The following is a 19,697-nucleotide window of genomic DNA, read 5'->3' as shown; positions in this document are numbered from 1 at the left end:
AAGAGACAAAAACAGTAACGTAATGCTGGGTCAAATGGCTGCAGCTTGACGGATGCAGAATCCCCTACTCCCCCGACCTACCTATAGACATGCTTAGATACTTGCGGTATGGAGTGAACTAGGCGGGACTAGATGACTGGAGGAAAGCGGGAGTGATTGTAGTTTGAGACCTATTTAGAAACTCCCAGCTGCTACCTTTCAAGGATTTCCAAGAGGAGTCTGACCTGCCACAAGGCCATTTCTTGATGCATAGAGCCCTCACTTCGGCATTCAAGAAACACTGGGGCACTGGATCAGTAGAACCAAGAGCACTAGACTGCTGTAGATACTTGGACCTGTCGGCGGGTAGAATTAAGACAATCTCCTGCATTTACAGGGCAATCAGGAATGACATCCAGAAGCCCATGGAGCGATTGAGGCTTCAATTAGAGGAGAATTTGGGAGTACCAATTAAAAAATAGAACTGGGGAACCATTGTGGAAAGAACCTTTAAATTATTACGTTTTGCATAGAGCACATCTTACACCAGCGAGAATCAGACACTATTTCTAAGCAGAGGATGCGGCCTGTTCCCGATGCGGGGAAAGAGAGGCACATGTACTACAGATGTTCTGGGACTGCCCTGGCCTGCGGGTCTTCTGGGAAGAGATGATACACCTAATGGAAAATATTATAGATAAAGAAATATCACATACTCCGGCTCACTGCATACTGAGCTGGTTCCCAAATAGGGCCTAGACCAAAGGCACTGGGCGGTTTCAGGACCTTGCCTATGTATTAGCTAAGCGGTAAACCACCAATCAAGGGGAAGTCAACTGGGAGACCGAGAATAGAGACCTGGAAATGAGAATTAGAGAAGTGGGCGGGCGCAGAAAATAGAATCCTGCTAAGAGATGCAAGATGAGGTATAGGGAACATAGAAACTGCACAGGCCTGGGGAGGCTGGTAGATGGTATACGAGAACCAGATTTAGTCAACACATCAGATGCCCAATAGAACACACTATCACCGGACAGAGACATCGGTAGGATGCCCCAGAGAGTAAGATAGGGTGCATGGCTCACAAACTTCCTCACCACACATGGTCCCCAAGTGAGAGCATTAGACACAATAGAAGACGCAAACATACACTACTCGAGACACTGCACTGTGATTAAACGGCTCGTCAGGGGGTAGGCAAGGGAGTGGATTTCTTTTTGGAGCAGAACAGAAATGACAAACCTGTGAGCTAGAAATTTACACTTATATCCTGAAAAAGTGATAATGAAACAATATATCAGTGAACTACCAATAAAATCTGTTTTTAAAAAAAAAATGCTGGTTGTGCTGCTGCAACACCATCGAGTATATCAGGAGTTTTCTCACAACTCCAAAAGTGTGGAGGTGAGAAAAGGGAACCCTGGTGCCATATGCCTCCAGGGGGAACATGGTGCCGGGAAGAAATATGCAATGGCATTCCCACTTCAGTTCCTTGCTAAAGCTCATGCATGAGCCTTAGCACTGCAGTGCCAGATTTTGAGTCGGGGTACCTGGTGCAACAGCACCTGCTGGCACCCCCCAACTTCCTCTCCATGGACTCCCCCACCTCCACGCACCCTCCTCCAACAGTGCCCCAAATCCCTCCACAGCCCCTCCCACATATGTATTTCATTCACCTCATAGCGCTACTCATACCAGATTCTCAAAACAAAAAAAGGGGACAGGTCATAGACATAGTAGTAGGACTGCGGTTTGCAGTAACCATCAACATAAAAGTAGGACTATTTGACAGTTGTCATAGACATAGAAAAAGGACTACAATGACAGCTCCCTCCACAGAATGAGATGAAGCATTACAGACAACAAATCCAAGGTCTTTTATTGGCAGTAACCATTCATTCAATTTAAACAGACTTTGCCTCAACATTTGCTATAGTAGGCGACCATCCTTGCGTTGAAATTCAAAGTATGTTTTCTTAATAAATAAGTATATATATATTACCTACTGGCAGTCGCCAGTAGGTAGTTATAGGTAGGACCTATTTTCCCCTAGGAAATCCGCAACATTCTATTTGGAATAACTTTGGCTCTGGTTGATGAATCTTTGCGAAATTTTCAAAACTACTGGCCAGCTCAGTTCTGCCCCTTTCCTGGTGGTGATTCGTCAATCGGGGGCCGAGAAAAAAGGGGGGTCCCAAAACGTATTTTGCCCATGCAATTTCCCATAGGACTTTTAGCCACAGCTACAGCCCGAACTGCTGAACGGAATTACACCAAATTTGGCAGAGATGTAGCCCTGAGTTCAGACTCGTGCCTTTTTCTTAAATGGTACAAAAGGGGATGGTGATCGACGGAGCATCTGAACCAATCAAACACTCACACCCAGTCAACAGATCTGGGTTTAATCCATCACCGTTTTTTAGGTCACTCTGCCACCCCAGTTCAGACATGGCCATATGCAAATCAGTCTGACCCTGTGCCTCATGGGAACAGTCCAGCCCAAACTGCCACGCCATGCCTTCCCTGGACCGGAAACAAGATTTCTAGGACCGGTTTCTGGAATTACAGCCGTCTTCAGTCAGGCTTGCTTGAATCCAATGGCAAAGTGAGCAAGGGGCTCACGTCTGAGCATACCCAGCCAACTTATGGCGAACAAAACGGTACAAAAGGGGGTGGTGATGGACGGAGCATCTGAACCAATCAAACTCTCACACCCAGTCAACAGATCTGGGTTTAATCCATCACCGTTCTTTAGCCCACTCAGCCAACCCAGTTCAGACATGGCCATATGCAAATCAGTCTGACCCTGTGCCTCATGGGAACAGTCCAGCCCGAACTACCAAGCCATGCCTTCCCTGGACCAGAAACAAGCTTCCAGGGATTGGTTTCTGGCATTACAGCTGTCTTCATCCAGGCTTGCTTGAATACAGTGGCAAAGTGAGCAAGGGGCTCACGTCTGAGCATACCCTGCCAACTTATGGTGAACAAATCAGTACAAAATGGAGTGGTGATGGATGGAGCATCTGAACCAATCAAACACTCACACCCAGTCAACAGATCTGGGTTTAATCAATCACCGTTCTTTAGCCCACTCTGCCACCCCAGTTCAGACATGGCCATATGCAAATCAGTCTGACCCTGTGCCTCAGGGTAACAGTCCAGCCCGAACTGCCAAGCCATGCCTTCCCTGGACCGGAAACAAGCTTCCTAGGACCGGTTTCTGGCACTCCAGCCGTCTTCAGCCAGGCTTGCTTGAATCAAGTGCCAAAGTGAGCAAGTGGCTCATGTCTAAGCATACCTTGCCAACTACTTATGATGAACAAAACGGTACATGGCTCTCCATCAAAGCCCAGACCCCAACAGATCTTCGCCACCCCACCTCTCTCTCCATGACTGTTGTTGCCTATTTTTGTATCACGTGTTAAACAGTTTTGAGATACTTCGGAAGTAAATTGAGAACAACAAACTATGGACGGAAAGAAGGAAAAAAGAAAGAAGCAGCACAGGCAGAAAGAAAGAAAGAAGCAGCAGCAACAATGACAAGGAGACAGAAGCAGGAAACTGGGGCCAGGCAGCATTTTTAAAGTGGACTTGACAACACTGCGATTCCGTGGGAAATTATATTAGAACAACACTCAGTGGAATAGCTACACCTCAATCTGTAGGCTGAAAAGAGATGTCAAACCCAAAAGGAGGCAACAATTGCAGACTAAAATTGACATAAAAGAACACAGACTGGTTGATAGCAGTCAAGTTAAGGTTGGCCCATGATGTGTACAGCGTACACTGACCCCCCTGTCCCCCTTGCCTGTGCACAACTTCCTGTTAACTGAAGCAGAGCCATCATCGTCTCATCAGGTACAAGAATAAGCTCTGTTTTGAAAGCACACACACTTCAAAGCAGTTTTAACCCCTACACAGCGGAACAACAAAGTAAAAAAAAGAGCTATCTGAGTATTAGAAATAACTGAACAAAATTGTGTTATGGGAGGAGGTATCATTCTCGGTAGACGTGTGAGCTGAGCTCCTTTTTTCACAAAGAAAGTAGAGGTTAGCTTGTTTCTCGTGCTTTTCCCTTAGTTTACCATATTGGGATAGGGCTTTTTTAAACATGCAGCACCGATAGAAAGGTTAAAGAAATCTGTTTTAATCTAATAATTGTGGACACAACTGCTATGAGGGCACACCTGCACATTGGGAAAAAAAACGGATATGATTAAAAAAATCATACGTCAGAACACAACACTCTGCCCAACTTTACACTTTCACCACCTGGCAGCAGACACAGCCGCTCTCCACCCACCCATTACTCAAGTAGCAGCAGCTCCCTCTCCCCCCTCCCCAATTCATGTTGGACTGCAGGCAGCGCCGAGAAGGAAGGATGAAGTTCCCGCTGGAGAACCCGCGGAAACAGATCAAAGAAATACAAAAAAACTGCCATTAAAATACTCACGTCGTTGCGGGCTTGCAGGCTGGAAGGGCAAGTCTTGTATGGCTTCAGCATGGCTAAGGCAGCTCTGATGCACTGGCAGGGTCCCGACGGTGCTGGTAGAGCTGGGGAGGCGTCATGAAACTGCTGCTGGATTCTGTTGTAGTCCCGAACCTCGCTCGCTTTAAGGCAGAGCAGGCAGGGTCACACCGGAATCTTGCTGCAGGTGGTAAAAGCAGTGTCATGCCAGTCACAGGTGGTTCTAACCTATGGCTGGCACAATAAAGTAGGTGGCGCTGCGTGTGCAAAGAGAAGGGAAATCCTGAGAGAAAATTGTTGTGTCCTGTTGTGTGGAGGTGACTGCCCTAGGGATTGTAATCTGGGGCCTACACTCCGGGGCATCTGGGATTGGCTAGGCCTAACACGTGGCCCTATAATTAACAGAGTCGGACACTGGGAATACCTTGGTTGCTCGGTCTGCGCGCTTCTGAATACGTGCGTGCGTGCGAGACCTCTTTTTATGATAGGGAGTCACATGACTTCAACGCTGGACGCTCCAGGCGTCAGGGGCGTGCCCCCAGCAACACAACATTCCTCCTAAAACAAGGAAAAACCAAACATAGCAAAAACCCAACTCAAACGTCCTTAGACAGTCTCACATAACATTTCTCTGTAGATGCCTTCGGCGTTACCATGTGGTGGCAACCTTACAAACACTGCTTCAATACAAATAGTTATTAGGAACAGTCTTACGTGAAATGGTCGCGTAGATGGCAGGAGGGGGTGGGGTTATTTCTCAACCGGTGCTGCAACCCCCTTTGACTCAGCATTTCTGCTCCAACACCTGAGGCAGGACCTGACGCCTCTCTGTCGGCCCCCTCCGGATCTGGTGCCTCCTCGAGGGCCTCAGCGTCTCCTCCCACCTCTTCACTCGCTGCTCTCAGATCGCTACTTGGAGTGACCTTGTGACTGGGTGTTGATTCAACTCCGGATGTGTTAGTTGCAGTTTCAGTTCTGCCAGCACTCCGCAGAGGGCCAGATTCGGTGGTTGCTGAATGAAAATGTTTGAAATGGGATACATTGCGGGTTACTGTCTCTCGTCCTCGGATCACAGAGACGGGTGCCTTTCACTCCAATCACTCGCCACGGTCCTTTTTCGTAGTTGAGCCTGAACTTGCCGCTGGTTGTTCGGTTGCGAAGAAGCACCACATCGCCTTGGTTGAATCGGGGTATCGCCGCCCTTCTTTTCTGGCTAATCTTGGCGAACGTGGCTTTTCTTTTCCTTGCAATGACCTCCTCATTCGCCACCTCAGGTGACCATTGGGCATGATGAGGAATAGAATCAGTCAGCACTCGCCCTAGGAGGAGATGGGCCGGGGCCACCCCCGTGGTGGAGTGCGGGGTCTGGCGGTAACTTCGGAGGAACGTGAAGAATGGCCATCTCCACTGATTGTCCTTTATCATGGGCGATGCGGATGACCTTGTTCAAGGTTCTCATAAACCTCTCAGCTTCTCCATTGGCTTGGGGCCACCTGGGTGTTATGCGTCGGTGACGTGTTCCAAGAGAGGACAGATATGCAGCCAGATCCTGCCCTTGGATTGGGGGTCCATTGTCCGTTCGGAGCTCTCTCATGGCCCCGTGAGTGGCGATAATTTTCTCCATTTTTGGTATTACACACTCTGCACTTGTGCTTGCCACGATCTCTACTTCCGGGTACTTTGAGTGGTCGTCTATCATCACCAGTGTGTGTCTTCCATCCGGGAGACTGCCAAAGTCCATGCTGACCCGCTCCCACGGCCTCTGGGGTCGGGGCTCCACTATGATGGGAGCCTCGCGGGGAGCGTCCCCCGTCACTTGGCAGGCAGCGCACGACCTGACCATGTTCTCCACCATGTCGTCCGTTAGGGGGAACCATACCTTGGTTCGCAGCCGGGCTTTGGTCTTGACCATCCCTTGGTGGCCCACGTGTGCTAGTTGTATTACCTGACCCGTGAGGGCCGAGGGTATCACTAGGCGATGCCCTCGCAGCAGACATCCCGCATCGTCTTCATTGAGCTCTTCCCTGACGTGGTACAGGCTCTCCATGATCCTCTGAGCCTCTGGGGTGAGCGCCTTCCAACTCTCTTTGGCTTTGTGCCAATTCGCCGTTCGAAGGATGTCTTTGGCTCTCTGTATGCAGGCATCTTGTGCTGTGGCACTTACAACATCCTCGAGAGATATGGGGCGCGGGCAGGATCGCGCAACTACCCACTTTACATACGCTTCCGTCTCTTCTGCTTCATCCATTTCCTCTGGAGTAGCTGGCCTGGGATGGTGCGATAGATAGTCTGCCGGGTTTTTCGCTCCAGGTTGATACTCGATATTGCAGTTATATTCCTGCAGTTGTAATAGCCACTTTTCAATTCGCGGGGGCGGTTTCGATGAAGTCCCTGAAAACAGAGCCACAAGCCGTTTGTGGTCAGTTATCACTGTGAATGGCTTTCCGTAGACATACAAGTGAAAGTGTCGGCACCCCCAATGTATTGCAATTGCTTCCTTCTCAATTTGTGAGTATCTCTGTTCGGTGTCCGTGAGAGATCGACTAGCGAAGGCGACTGGGGTACAGTCTATTTCATCTCTCGACCTCTGCATCAGCACAGCGCCCAACCCTGCCGGTCCAGCATCCACTGCTATGAGTGTGGCATTTCGGGGGTCAAAAAACGCCAGCGTGGCGTCGCTGGAGAGGGAGGCCTTGATGTCTTGGAAAGCTTTCTCCTGCTTCGGTCCCCAGGTCCATGGGCTGGAGTCCTTTGTGAGCTCACGCAGGGGGAGCGTTAGGTTGGCCAGGTCTTTGATGAAGCAACCACAGTAGTTCACCATGCCAAGAAAGCTCCTGACTTCTGTGACCGTCGTAGGTGGTGGCGCGTCCTTGACGTCTTTTACTTTGTCGGGGTCTGGGTGGATGCCATCGGCTGAGAAGACATATCCGAAAAACCCTATTTTGGTTCGCAGGAATTCGCACTTGTCCCGATGAAGTGTGAGCCCAGCACTTCGGAGTTTGCGAAACACTTGCGCCAGCCGGTGGTTGTGCTCTGTGATGGTGCGAGCATGAACCATTATGTCATCGCTGACATTTATCACCCCAGGTATGTCAGCAATCAGTTCCTGAATGACATTTTGAAACACTTCTGCCGCGCTGGAGACCCCAAAACTGAGTCTGGTGTACCTGCGAAGCCCAATGTGTGTAGAAAAGGTGGTGATGTTTCTAGATTCTTTGTCTAGCACCAGCTGATGGTATCCCGCTAGGAGATCTAACTTTGAAAACCAACAGGCCCCGGCCATTTCCCCAATCAGGTCATCGATCGTAGGGGTGATGTGGCGCTCCCGCTTGATGGCGGCATCGGGGAGGCGCATATCCACACAGATCCGAACCGCCCCAGGCTGTTTCGGTTTCCGTGTGACTACAATGGGCGAGACCCAGGGGGTGGGGCCTGAGACCTTCTCGATGATTCCGGCCGCTTCCAGTTTGTGTAGTTCTTCTTCCACAAGCGGCCGAAGATGGAAGGCAATGCGACGATGTCGCAAAGCTACTGGCTGCACAGTGGGGCCTATGTGTAAATGTATCTCACGCCCTTTGAAACATCCAATGCCCTCGAACAGGTCCGGAAAGTCCCTGAGTAGTTGTTGCACAGATTCTTCATGGACTCCGAAGGCAAATGTAACCACTCCCAGGTCCTCAGCTGTTCTGCAGCTCAATAGCATGCCTTGTCCTTCTTCCGACACAAAGATATTTGCTCTTGTGACTTTTTCTCCATGGCGGACTGCCGCTCGAAACTTGCCCCTGATTCGGAGTGGAATGTCTTGTCCATAGGCGAAGACAGTGATGGGAGTGGGGCTGAGCATAGGAGGCGTGGACATGTTTCTGTAGAGGGAAGTGCTCATGAGATTTATAGACGCTCCCGTGTCCACTACCGCCATGATCTCCTGGTCCGCTACTTGTATGGAGCACTGAGGCAGAGTTCTGGTGCGCCGAGTGGCGGTGCCGATCATGTGCACTTTGTGCACGGACCGCTCCTCCTCTTCGTCGTCATCCATGTCGCTATTGCTTGGTTCACCTTCCATGACGGTCTGTACGGCTTGGCGGGGTTTACGGAACCTCTTCGATCGGCACACCTTCTCAAAATGGTTAATTTTGCCACAGCCAGAACATCGTTTGCCCCGGGCTGGGCATTCTGGTGCCGGGTGGCGCGGACCTCCGCAGTACCCACATGATTGTCCGGATGCCCCACCTTGGGCGGGTGCTGTTCTTTTGTGCCACTTGGAGGGCGTTTGGACCTGTATCTTGTTAACTGGTTCCATCTTCACCGTAGCTTGCAGTGCGGCTTCCATGTGTGCTGCTCTGGCTTTGGAGAGTTCCTTCGTGCGGCCAAGTGTGAGGATATCTGCCAACGGCTTCCCCGACTCTTCTAGTATTCTCTCTCTTAGTTTGGCAGATGCACAACCCTGTATGATCTGTCCCCTGATTTCCTCCGTTATATCTTGGAAGCCACACGTTACTGCTAGTTTCTTGAGTCTGGTGTGGTATGCATCCAGGGACTCTTCTGGTAGTTGGCGTGCTTGTCGGAAGACAAACCGTTCGTAATCCTGGTTTGCCATGGGCTCAAAATGTGCATTGAGGGCATTAATCAGGGTATGGTGAGTCTTGGGGGTGGCCTCTGTGAGGGTCCGAGCAATGGAGTGAATGTCTTTGCCGCCGAGGTGGAGCACCATGGCGCGCTTTTGTTCCTTGTGGACTTTCGTGGCTTCAAAGAAGACTAGGAGCCTGTCCACGCATTCCTTCCATTTCAGGGCGAGAGTTGAGGGTGCACCCTCCACCACAAACGGTTCAATGGGCGGAATGGTAGCCATCGCCCAGGACGCGCTTGATCAGGCCTGTGACCGGCTGGGGCGGCACCGGAGCTGGTGCGCGGAGGATTAGGCTGACTACTTTCCTCCCGTGCGGAATTGTTGGTACCCACAGGCAGGTCAGGCTTTGGCTGTGGCGGGCACCTCAGCGAGGGTATACGAGCGCGTGCGACCGGCGCTATCGCCACAAGCGGGGCAGGTCCGTTGCGGGATGGGCAGGAGCCACGTCCACTCGAGCTGCCCGCTGACACTGGGCGCCTCCCTGATCGCCGTGCTAGGCGGGCCGAAGCACGTTCACGCACGTGCCACTGGGCCCGGTGCGGCGCCAGACGGGGATGCCGTGCGGGAGAAGGTCGGCACACGGCCACTCGTGCCACGATGCGCTGCAGGTCGACACTGGGCGGCACGGCTCACCTGCAAATTCCCACGGGTGGAAGGTTTCTTCTCTCCAGGCGCTGAGGGCGAGGGCGTGTGAGACAGCAAGGCACGAGCACCGCGAGCCACAGGCAAGGCTCGCAGCCGCCTCACAAGAAAGTGGGCACACACACACCCCGAGCGAGGAGTCGACAACCACCCTCGTCGCCAATTGTTGTGTCCTGTTGTGTGGAGGTGACTGCCCTAGGGATTGTAATCTGGGGCCTACACTCCGGGGCATCTGGGATTGGCTAGGCCTAACACGTGGCCCTATAAATAACAGAGTCGGACACTGGGAATAACTTGGTTGCTCGGTCTGCGCGCTTCTGAATACGTGCGTGCGTGCGAGACCTCTTTTTTTATAGGGAGTCACATGACTCAACGCTGGACGCTCCAGGCGTCAGGGGCGTGCCCCCAGCAACACAACAAAAATGTCTCTCTTCAAAGGATTTCCATTCCTGCTACAGCACTCACCTCAGTGACTTCACACGCCAAAAGCAGTGCAAAGAGAGCATGCACGCGCATGCTCAACTGGAACTATGAAAAACTGGGATATTTCTGGGTTTAACCCGGACACTGTTCAAAAACCGGGACATTTAATTCACTTGGAGAAAAGTGTTGGAACACTTCTCGGGGAATGTTCGGGGAAACCGGGACATCTGGTCACCCTACAGGGTAGGGTGTTAGAGAAACCTACATCATTCACACACACGCTACACATAGACAATGAATGACACATATTCAAATCCATGCACAGGAAATGCTACGCAAGACAAAGAGGACCATATGGCGCAGGACCCACACACCATCCATGCTTCTAATCCTGTAAGTGATTTCAAAAGACAGCACCCCCCCCGCACCCTCCCCACACCCACCAAGCACAGCCCCCGGTGTGAAGACACCGGTCGCACTGCTCTAAAGCTTGCCCTGTCTGGCAGCATTTGACAGGTCATTAAGGGGTAGGGCCACCCACAGTAGCCCCTGCATGTTGTTTGTAAGGAAGCATGTGGCGCCTCGGGTGACTGCTCTTCTCCTTCATGGCCTGCAGCATGGTAGGGCCACAGAGGAGCAGGGCATATGGGCATCTCACTGCGCTTTTAACAGAACAGTGAGACTCCTGTTTTCACCTCCATTGCTCTGTGCCCTACAGCATTTTGTGGCCTCCATAGGACTGAAATAACTTCCCCTTCCCACCTCTCTCCCGCTTGGAGTGGAGAGGGGTGGGGAGGGGCACACACTACTCCCACTATCAAGCAATCTAAAAGTAGTTCTGAAAAAATGCCATCCAACCTCTGGGCAAATTCAGGGTAGTTAGAAACGTTCCTGCATTTACCCATGGGCACGGTGGGGGCTTACTATACTTCATGTGCCCACCTTTTGCCTATCAGAACACATTTGGCAATGCAAGGAGAAGGAAAGGGGACATATAATCTCCTTTGACACTGGGCAAGGTAGTAGCGTGGTACTTAATGTTGTAACCCTCTCTGTGCTTGACTAAGGCAGGAAGGTTAAAGACCCTTATGCACCCTCTGTGATTGAGGAAGCAATGGGTGTTTAAAATATATATGTATATATATATATATTTATCAGTGGTATGGAAGGAGGTCCTGTCCGGCTGGTAGATGCAAGGCACACTATTCTCAATAGTGAACAGACCGTGGGGAGAAGTTGTCAACGGTTCTGGTCCTCCTTTGGCTGTATATGCCTGAGGCACTGCACAGCTAATAGCTAACTGGAAGTCATGTATGGCATTGCGAGCAGAGTAACAACCCAGCAGGTATGTTTTACTTCATCTTTTCTCACAAAAGTCGAAAAGTTGAGGGCAGACAGAAGAAAACTGGCAAATTACATATTTTGGTGTGGTTGCTCCTAACACAATAGAAGAGTTGTCACTCCTTAAGTAGCATTGAAATTCCATAAAAATAAAAGTGAACAGCGAGGTATAGTTTACATATTCGCAAGAGCTCTAATGACACAACGCATAAAAAAACAGGAAATTCCCAAGGGAAAGTACTATATTTATGGCAGCTCACAAAGTCACCAATAATAGGGGAAAACAAATACTATGAAATCCACATTAGAAATCAATATAATCCTCTGAAACAACCTGTGAATCTGAAAAAGAAAAACTTGATTTGTTTATGAAAACAATCCTATGAAAAAATACAAAGGGTGGACAGGTGAGAGAAGCTACACAGGATGAGTGGAAGCAAGGAGGATTAGAAAAGTGATCATGAATGATTGAGTAATTGTACTAAAAAAGGAAACCTTAACAACAGTGTAAAGCACTCAGTTTGGACATGGTCTTGATGTGAAATGCCAATAATAAATTACCTACTGGCAGTCGCCAGTAGGTAGATATAGTTAGGACCTATTATCCATAGGAAAACCGCAACATTCTATTTGGAATAACTTTGGCGTCGATTGATGGATCTTCTTGAAATTTTCCAAACTTTTGGCCAGCTCAGTTCTGCTCCTTCCCTGAAAGTTTGGGGGTGATTGGTGAAGCAGGGGCAGAGAAAAAAGGGGGTCTCAAAACGTGTTTTCCCCGCGCAATTTCCCATAGTACCTTTAGCCACGGCTACAGCTTGAACGGCTGAACGGAATTACACCAAATTTGTAGAGATGTAGTCCTCAGTTCCGACTTGTGCCTTTCTCATATATGGTGTCAATCTGTTCAGTAGTTTCTTTGAAAATTACGGTTAAAGTCATTTATATATCCATGGGCGCGGAGGCTCCGCGGATTGTGCGAGGATTGGCCTGGTAGGATAAGCGCACCGTTCGTGATCACACGTTCAATTCTAATTGACTGTCAAGCGGTTGTAAACATTCGAAATCAGGAACTGTTGGCAGCCCTTTTGTGTCTCGGTAGAAGCGAGGCTGAGGAAGTCATTGAAATATGTGTGGAACGTGTCAAAAGGGGGCAGAGTAGACATACCCTGACCCCCTAGGTCTGCTCAGGAGGTCGCAGAAGGACCTATGGGGCAAAAAAGTATTTATAAAAAAAAATAAAAAATCATGGGTGCATGTTGGCTCCGCACATTTTGCCGCTGAAAATTTTAAAAAAACGAAGCACGAGCAAAAAAAGGGGGGTCCCAAAACGTGTTTTCCCCATGCAATTTCCCATAGGTTCTTTAGCTACGGCTACAGCTCTAACGACTGAACAGAATTACACCAAATTTGGCAGAGAGGTAGTCCTCAGTTCCGACTTGTGCCTTTCGCTTATCTGGTGTCAATCTGTTCAGTAGTTTCTTTGAAAATTACGGTTAAAGTCATTTATATCTATGGGCACAGAAGATCTGCGGATTGTGCAAGGATTGGCCTCGTAGGATAAGTGCACCGTCCCGATCACACGCTGAATTCTAATTGGCTGTCAAGTGGTTGTAAACATTCGAAATCAGGAACTGTTGGCAGCCATTTTGCAATGTGTGAAAAGGAGGCAGGGTAGACACACCCTGACTCCCTAGGTCTACTCAGGGGGTTGCAGAAGGACCTCTAGGGCAAAAAAAAAAATATTTTTTTTTAAATCGCTGGGTGCATGTAGGACCACGCATTTCGCAGCAGAAAAAATAAAAAAAACAAAGCGCGGGCTCTCGCAGTTTAAAGGTTATTAGTCCCAGGGAAGTCAACTTCCGGGGGCATTTTTAAAATCAATAGTGTGGGGGTCCCAACTCCCCTCGCAGACCCGGGGACCGCCACTCCCTGGGGCTTGTTAAAAAGGGTGGCGGGCATTTTAAATGTGTGGGAGGGGGGCTGCAGATGGCCCTGGGGACCGCCACCCCCCAGGGCTGGGTTTTGTAGTGTCCTGGAGGTGTAAAAAGGGGCCTGGCCTCAGAACACCTCTCTGCAACGCAGCTTCCTGGTGCATCATGGAGGTACCTGGTGGGCTAGTTGGTCGCCAGGGGACCTTAGGATTCAAGGGGACTTAATCCCCCAACTTAAAACATGCCACAGGGCGTGTTTGCACACATGTCATTGCAGGCCCCAACCCCTTCCTTCACCAGTGTACAAATATCTCTCTAAAATCAGTCGAACTTCGAATTCCGATTTACTCACCTGTTATCAGGAGAGAACTCAGTGCTGCATCTTTTAGCCCAGCACTGACACTGAAAAGTAATTCTTAGCGTACTTACCAGTAACTTGTATTTCCTTCCATAGGAATCCATTGTGTGGTTTTCAGCAGAAAAAATTCCAAGTGTCTATTTTCAAAAACTAAAAATATTCTTAAAAAATTGCCTGTATGACTTAAATGTATTCTTTCAACTGTTTACAGGAGATGTAGCAGTGCTGGATCCAGGATCCACCACTGAGTAAGAAAAGGTAACGATAACACTACTGACTTGCTAAGTTCCATAGGGTAACATTGACTGGTTTCACTTGGAAATTCTTCTAAGTGTGGAGTTTTGGAACTTTAAAATATTCCTATAAAATCAGCAGAACTACGAATTCCGATTTACTCACCTGTTATCAGGAGAGACCTCAATGCTGCATCTTTGAGCCCAGTACTAATCATGAAAAGTAATTCTAACCATACTTACCAGTAACTTGAATTTCCTTCCAAAGGCTAACATTGACTGGTTTCACTTGGAAATTGTTTAAGTGTGGAGTTTTGGAACTTTAAAATATTCACCTAAAATCATCCAAACAACAAATTCTGATTTACTCACCTGTTATCAGGCGAGAACCCAGTGCTGCATCTTTTAGCTCAGCACTGACCATGAAAAGTAATTCTAACCATACTTACCAGTAACTTGTATTTCCTTCCATAGGAACCCATTGTCTGGTTTTCACCAGAAAAGTTTCTAAGTGTCTATTTTCACAAACAAAAATATTCCTAAAAAATTGCCGTATGACTTAAACGCATTCTTTCAACTGTTTACAGGAGATGCACCAGTGCTGGATCCAGGGTCCACCACTGAGTAAGAAAAAGTGACAATAGCACTACTTACCTGCTAAAGGAATTTCCCACCAGAGGATAACATTGGTGATTCTATGTGAAAACATTTCTAAGTGTCAACTTTTAAAATACAATAATATTCCTTAAAAATCACTCCTGTAACTAAAACGCTTTTACTCAACCATTTAAAGGAGATGTCCAAGGACTGAATGTAGGATCTAGTCCTGTGGTTAGAAAAGTAATCGATAAAATACCTAATTGCATTTAACTTGAAATTCACATTGAGGTCAATGTTGCACTGTGTTTGAAATTGTTTGCCCATTGCAACAACTGTAGCTACTGTACTTACAAGTCTATTGCCTATTTGCAGAGTATTTAAACTAAAGTATTTCCTTCTGAGAAAGTATATTTTGTAATGTAATGTATAATGTAATTATAATGTAATTTAAAAAATGTAGTAAATCAGTATCAGAAAAATAAATATAAAACATTAATACATTTAAAAATTGTCATTTACAAAACCTTCAAAATTCACTAAAAAAACATAGGTTTCAGGCCTGATAAAGTTAGGAATTAGCATTTAAAAACCTTTGAAATTCACTGAAAAAACCATAGGTTTCATGCCTGATATAGTTAGGAATTAGCATTTAAAAAACCTTAGAATTTCACTGAAAAAACCATAGGTTTTAGGGGTGTTATAGTTAGCTGGACATTTCACTTGTACAAAACCATTGAAATTCCGCTGATATAGTTGGTTGTACTCACTATATCTTGCGCGCTTGCAATCCACTGCTGATAATGTCACATATTACATCATTCATGACATGGTCAGTTAATCACTGATGACATCTCAAATGACATCTCTGATGACATCACTGATCACATCATCCACGTGACAATCAGATACACCTCATCATACACTAGTATAACCTTTCATCACTCACTGTAAAATACAGAGTACCATATTTAAATCCATTGACACACCAATACAAGTTTCTAAAAACTAGGCCTTGGCAGTAAATTCCGGTCTGCTCGCGGAGTTTGTGGAATTTGGGTAATTTTGCGTTCCGAGAAGAACGCAAAATTGGCCAAAATTCTCGTTCCGTGACTTCGCAAAATGTTTTGTTTGTTCACGTACTCAAATGTGTGTTCGCAAGATATTTCCCCCCGAGCACGCAAAGAGCGATTGCGAACAGTAAAAAAGCATTGCGAACAAGCAATCCTGCGTCTTCGCGGAATTCCTGCCTGCTTGCAGAGATTTTTAACCGTTTCGCAAAGATTTGCGTAACACGATTACTCAAATTCCGCAGACCCCCTACTAAAAACCCACTCAGTGATTCCTAGATCTATACACACATCTAATAACTTCCCTATTGATTCTCATACATGCAGTCAATGTTCAATAGAACACTATCAAATATACGTATACACCTATATCCGCATTACACACCAGCACACATCCTATTCACTTATGCAAACAATGGATCACACTTACATTTACTTAGCTATACACTTATACAAACACCACTTTAGCTATTCATATAGATAGTAACTCATACTTAGTGTGTTATAGAATCAATAATACAAGTATTCAGTTATCCATATAGTCACTCATACAATCACTGAGTCTTGTGTATACTTATTTATAAACAACATCTGACACATACACTGCCTTTTATTTTTCTAGTTTGTTGGACATGTACCATTGAGAGACATATTTGCTCATCACCACATCCATAAAGATATTCACTCACCCAAACAACTGTTATAACATGTAGTTTTAACTTCATATACCTACTGAATCAACTATTCACACATTTTTGAGCAGTCACACCCCCCACTGAACCACACACACATTCACTCTTCCATACAAACACTCAGTTAACTAATCAATAAGTAAGATAGACTTTCAAATAGCTAGTAACCAACTGGAGAAGCAGTTTACACAACAACTGACAAAGTGATACAGATGTTCACACAGTTTAGTCAATCAATCACTCAATCAATCAAAGCATTTATATAGCGCACTACTCACCCGGAGGGTCTCAAGGCGCTAGGGGCGGGGGTCCGCTACTGCTCGAACAGCCAGGTCTTGAGCTGCTTCCTGAAGGCGAGGTGGTCCTGGGTCAGGCGGAGGTGAGTCGGGAGGGAGTTCCAGGTCTTTAGGTGGCGAGGTAGGAGAAGGACCTTCCCCCTGTGGTGGCTCTTCGGATGCGGGGGACGGTGGCGAGGGCGTGGCCGGTCGATTAAAGCTGGCGTTTGGGAGCGTAGAAGTTGAGGCGGTTGTTGAGGTATCCTGGGCCTTGGTTGTGTAGGGCTTTGTGTGCGTGGGTGAGGAGACGGAAGGTGATTCTCTTGTTGACCAGGAGCCAGTGCAGGTCTTTCAGGTGTCTGGAGATGTGGTTGCGACGGGGGATGTCCAGGATGAGTCGTGCTGAGGCGTTCTGGATCCGCTGGAGTCTCTTCTGGAGTTTGGCGGTGGTTCCGGAGTAGAGGGAGTTGCCGTAGTCCAGACAGCTGGTGACGAGGGCCTGGGTGACCGTCTTCCTTGTCTCGGTGGGGATCCACCGGAAGATCTTACGTAGCATGCGCAGGATGTTGAAGCACGACGAGGAGACGGCGTTGACTTGTCTGGTCATGGAGAGGGAGGAGTCCAGGATGAAGCCCAGGTTGCGTGCGTGGTCTGTTGGTTTGGGTGCACTGCCTAGGGCGGGGGGCCACCAGGAGTCGTCCCAGGTGGAGGGTGAAGATCCCAGGATGAGGACTTCCATCTTGTCCGAGTTCAGTTTCAGGCGGCTGTTCTTCATCCATTCGGCTACCTCTTTCATCCCTTCGTGAAGGTTGGCTCTGGGGGTGGCGGGGTCGTTGGTGAGGGAGAGGATCAGCTGGGTGTCGTCGGCGTAAGAGATGATGTTGAGGTTGTGCTGGCGCGCGATGGCTGCAAGGGGGCTCATGTAAACGTTGAAGAAGGTTGGGCTGAGCGAGGAGCCTTGAGGAACGCCGCAGATGACTTCGGTGGCTTCTGATCTGAACGGGGGGAGGAGGACTCTTGTGTCCTTCCGGCGAGGAAGGAGATGATCCACTCCAATGCCTTCTCCTGGATTCCGACGTTGCTGAGGCGCTGCACTAGGGTACGGTGGCAGACAGTGTCGAAGGCCGCGGAGAGGTCTAGGAGGATGAGGGCCGCTGTTTCTCCGTTGTTGAGCAGGGCTCGGATGTCATCGTTTGCTGCGATCAGGGTGGTCTCGGTGCTGTGGTTGGCCGGTAGCCGGACTGCGAGAGGTCGAGGGATCCGTTCGTCTCGAGGAAGGCGGCCAGCTGCTTGTTGACGGTCTTCTCGATGACTTTTGGAGGAAACGGGAGCAGCGAGATGGGGCGGTAGTTCTTGAGGTGGGTGGGGTCGGCTGATGGCTAATAGACTAATAACGCCATATTCTGTGGATTCGCACTGATTGAGATCAATTATGATCAGACATTGGCATATTTTAAAAACTGATTCCATCGTCGGTCCAGACATCCCCCAATTACCATTGATTACCTTCAGAAAGGCCAGGTCACTAAAAGACCATTTGGTCCAAAGTCACCAAAACCCTTTGATCAAACAACCTGGAACATTAAAAGACGCAAAAGGGTTCTTCCCCTGTGGAAGATGTGAGGCCTGTGCGTCTAGCAAACGGGTCCTTTCATATGACATCAGAGGGAAAAGTGGGGGTAGAAAGATCACCAAGTTCATGTCTTGCCACACTAACCATGCAGTATATTGCCTGAGTTGCCCCTGCAATCTGAAATACATAGGCAGCACCATCAACCCGGTAAAATTAAGAATTCTCGAACATATGCGAGCAATCGTAAACACAGACTTTACCTATCCTGTTGCTCGCCATTTTGCCATCAAACATAACAGTGATAGAAGTCTCCTAAAATATTTCTGTATAGATCATGTTCCCAAAAATATCAGAGGGGGTAACAAATTGCTAAAATTGAGGAGATTAGAATCGAGATATATAGCAGATCTCGAAACAAAGACACCGGGGGGCTAAACACGGGAGAAGAGATGGCTTCACATCTGGGATAACAGCTATGAATATATTGCGTACATAAGATCATCTCTGTATGATAATCTGAAAATTTGAATCTTTGTCTTTGATTTTCCTTCTGATTTTCCTTCTGTTCTAAGGTGTTTAACATGAATCTGTTATATGACAAGTACTGAAAGTTTTTTGAAAAAGTTTTCTGAAAAGGTTTTTGAAAATTTCCGATAATATTTTAATTGGCATGATGAAAGGTGTGTATCTGGGGTCCGTCTCTTTGGAAATGTCTCGTTGATAGACTCTTTTAGAGGACATGCAGCCACAGGCTGCAATTGCCGATCCACGGCAAAATTCATCATTGTAAGCATGGTATGTGCGATATGTAAATTTGGGCCAAACTGGCCTTAATGTCATACATCAATCTTTGATGGACATTATTCCCCATATATCAGCAGCATGACGAGGAGAGGTACCACGTGCACACAGTTTCAAGTCTGCCAAAATAACAGAAATTGCATGTCTAGAGACACCAATGCCGATACACGGCAAAAATCATTTGAGAATGTATGCTTATATAACGTGCATTGGGTTAAGGAAATGTACATATTTAATTCAATACAGAAAATGTAGACTTGACATTGTCACTAACATACACTCTAAGATGGCGCCCACATTTGTGCATAGTGTTGTCCTTTGTCGATAGTCATGACACTGTTTTGAATTGTTTTAAAAATGGTGCTCGCATCGCGTTTACCCATGACACTGAGGAAGGGACGCTTCCCGAAACGCGTTTGTCTATCTTGCATTAAAACTTGTTGAAATCGCCAAAGAACCCGTGAGTGCTGCCTTCTTTCGCGGACCCAAGGATTTGGGTAGAGAGTTTCTGGAGCTATCATTTTACACGCGGTACACCAACGCGTGGCAGCACCCGCCATAAGAGTGACTCGTGGTTTTGGTGGACACCTGGAGCTTCGATATATGTATATATATAAATAAATATTACCAATATAAACTGCATGGGGACAAGCAGTTGATATCAGAAAACACAGATATTTTTTTCAG

At 47.7% G+C, this 19,697-nt stretch overlaps 1 protein-coding gene across 1 annotated transcript in view; it reads right to left on the bottom strand.

The window, feature by feature from the left end:
- Positions 1–19,697, bottom strand: part of AK5 (adenylate kinase 5) — a 2,618,000-nt gene that overhangs the window by 2,234,748 nt on the left and 363,555 nt on the right. The window lies entirely within an intron of this gene.

Source organism: Lissotriton vulgaris, chromosome 1_1 (assembly GCF_964263255.1).
Source record: "Lissotriton vulgaris chromosome 1_1, aLisVul1.2, whole genome shotgun sequence".
NCBI lineage: Eukaryota > Metazoa > Chordata > Amphibia > Caudata > Salamandridae > Lissotriton > Lissotriton vulgaris.
This window is presented reverse-complemented; position numbering and strand designations above follow the sequence as displayed.